Here is a 3,392-nt window from a genome sequence, read left to right on the forward strand (position 1 = left end):
ATTGGAAAGAGAAATAAAACTATCATTGTTCCCAGATGACAGTTTTGTCTAGGTAGAGAATCCCACAGAATCAACAAAAATGTTTCTGGAAATACAGAAGTATAAGAAGGTTGCAGTATACAAGATGAATATATAGAAGTAAATTGTCTTCCTACATACCTGCAATAAAGATGTAGAATTTGAAATGTCAAATATAACATTTGTAATTGTGTAAAAAAACACAAGAGGCAGAAATCTAACAAAATATGTACAAGACTGTTGTTGTTAGGGGCCATCAAGTTGTCTCCAACTCATAGTGACCCTATGCACAGCAGAACAAAACCCTGCCAAGTCCTGTGCCAGCCTCATGACTCTTGCTATGCTTGAGCCCATCATTGCAGCCACTGTGTCTAACCATTTAATTGAGGGCCTTCCCCTTCTTCGTAGACTCTCCACTTTACCAAGCATGATGTCCTTCTCCAGGGTATGTTTCCTTCTGACAACATGACCAAAGTAGGTGAGATGAAGTCTGGCCATTCTCACTTCCATGGAGCACTCCAGCTTCACTACTTCCAGGACAGATTTGTTAGTCCTTTTTGCAGACCATGGAACTCTTAACATTCTTGTCCAACACCACAACTTAAAAGCATCAACTCTTCTTCGATCTTCCTTATTCATTGTCCAGCTTTCACATGCATAACAGGTGATTGAAAATGCCATGGGTTGGGTTTGGTGCACCATAGTCTTCAAGGAGCATCTTTGCTTTTCATCACTTGAAACAGTTCTTCTGCAATAGATTTGTCCAATGCAATACATAGTCTGATGTCTTGACTGATGCTTTCATTGGTGTTGATTGTAGAACCAAGTAGTATGAAATCCTTGACAACTTCAATCTTTTCTCCATCCACTGTGAAGCTGTTTATTGGACCAGTTTTGAGGATTTCTATTTTCTTTATATTGACGTGTAATCCATACTGCAGACTATAGTCTTTAATCTTCCTTAGTAAGTGCTTCAAATCATCCTTACTTTCAGCAGGCAAAGTTGCATCATCTGCATATCACAGGTTGTTAATCAATCTTCCTCCAACCCTTATACCAAGTTCTTCTGCATATAATCCAGCTTCTCAGATTATTTGCTCAGCATACATGTTGAATAAATGTGGTGAAAGGATACAACCTTGATGCATTCCCTTTTTGATTTTGAACCATTCAGTATCCTCCTGTTCTGTTCAGATGACAGCCTCCTGATCTATATGCAAGTTCTTCACGAGCACAATCCAGTGTTCTGGAATTCCCATTCTTCTCAATGTTGTGCACAATTTGTTATGATCCACACAATAGAATGCTTTTGCATAGTCAATAAAACATAAGTTAACATCTCTCTTGTATTCTTTGGTTTCAGCTAAGATCCATCTGACATCAGCAATGATATCACTTGTTCCATGTCCTCTTCTGATTTTCAGTCATTGGTGTTCAGTGCATCAAATCTATGCTTTAAATGCTCTCTAAAGGCAGGAGGGTCATTATGAAGGTCATATTTTGGCTCTTGTGAACTTGTTTTAGTTGTCTTCAACTTCAACTTTAACATGCATATAGCAGTTGATGGTCTGTTTCACAGTCAGCTGCTTGCCTTGTTTAGCTGAAGATATTGAACTTCCCCTTCACCTCTTGCCATAGATGTAGTCAATCTGAGTCTTGTATATTTCATCTGGTGAAGTCCATGTGTATAGTTGTCACTTATTTTGTTGAAAAAAAAATGGTCTTGCAAAAATCTATCATGCAATCTCCAGTGATATTTCTAACACCAAGACCATATTTTCCAACTATCGGTAACCCTTCTTTGTTTCCAACTTTTGCATTCCAGCCACCAGTGTTAAGCAACACATCTTGATTGTATGTTCCATCAATTTCAGACTGTGGAATTTGGTATAAATCTTCAATAGCCTCATCTTTAGCTTTGGTGGTTGGTGTGTAAATTTGGATAATAGTAGTATTAACTCATCTTCCTTGTAGGCATATGGATATTATCCTTTCACTGACAGTGTTGTACTTCAATACAGATCTTGAAACAGTCTTTGTGATAATGAATGCCACACCATTCCTCTTCAATTTGTCATTCCCAGCATAGTAGATCATATGGTTGTCTGACACAAAATGGCCAAAACCAGTCCATTTCAGCTCACTAATGCCTAAGATATTGATCTTTATGCCTGCCATTTCATTTTGGACAACTTCCAATTTTCCTAGATTCATATTTCTTACATTCCATATTCCAATTATTCATGGATGTTTGCATCTGTTTCTGCTCATTTCGAGTCATGCCACATCAGCCAATGGAGGTCCTGAAAGCTTTACTTTATCCATATCGTTAAGGTCATCTCTGATCTGAGGAGTCAGCTCTTCCTCAGTCAAATTTTGAGTGCCTTCTGACCTGATGGGCTTATCTTTTGGCATTACGTTGGTCATTGTTTCAGGGGTGTTTTTAAAATTTTCTACTAATATATCAGACAGTGTTTCACTGTTATTCATAATGTTTTCACTGGCCAATTCTTTGAGAAGTGGATGGCCTCTTCTTTCTTCCAAGTCTGTCTATGCCTGGAAGCTCCGCTGAAACCTCATCACCATGAGTAACCATACTGGCATTTTGCAACACTGTGGCATAGCCTGCAGCTTCATAGTAACACATAAGCCACCACAGGATGACAAACTGACAGACAAGTTCATCTCCCTTAGGTGTTCCTTACCCCTCTGCACTACCGCAGGTCCCAGCCTTAATAAAGAGCCACACCCAAGGGCAAAGCAGCCTCCAAGCCCTGGCCTGCCTACCTCAGGCCCTGGCCTTAATATAGAGCCACACTCAAGCAAAGAATATCCTCCAAGCCCCAGGCCTACGTATCTCAGGCCCCAGCCTTAATGAAGAGCCACACACAAGCAAAGAACAGCCTTCAAGTCCATGGGCTACCTATCTCAGGCCCCTGCCTTAATATAGAGCCACATCCAAGCAAAAAGCAGCCTCTAACCCCAGGCCTCCCTACTTCAGTCCCCAACCTTAATAAAGAGCCACACCCAAGTGAAAGGCAGCCTCCATGCCCTGGGCCTGTCTACCTCAGGCCCCTGTCTTAATAGAGAGTCACACCCAAGCAAAAAGCAGCCTCCAAGCCCCCGGCCTGCCTATCTCAGGCCCTGTACAAGATTAATATGCAGAAATCTACAAAACTCTAATGAAATAAATCAAATAAATGGAGAGAGTGTCTCTGTTAATGAATGGCAAGACTCGATACTGTTAAGATGTCAATTCTTCCCAAATGGATCTACAAATTAAAAGTAATAATCAAACTCCCACAAGTTACTTTCTAAATACTAAAACAAAAACTGATTTTAAAATTTATGTGGAAAGGCGAAAGACCTAGAAT

The sequence above is a fragment of the Orycteropus afer genome, unplaced genomic scaffold, assembly GCF_000298275.1.
Source record: "Orycteropus afer afer isolate SDZICR_OR568_19922 unplaced genomic scaffold, OryAfe1.0 scaffold00024, whole genome shotgun sequence".
NCBI lineage: Eukaryota > Metazoa > Chordata > Mammalia > Tubulidentata > Orycteropodidae > Orycteropus > Orycteropus afer.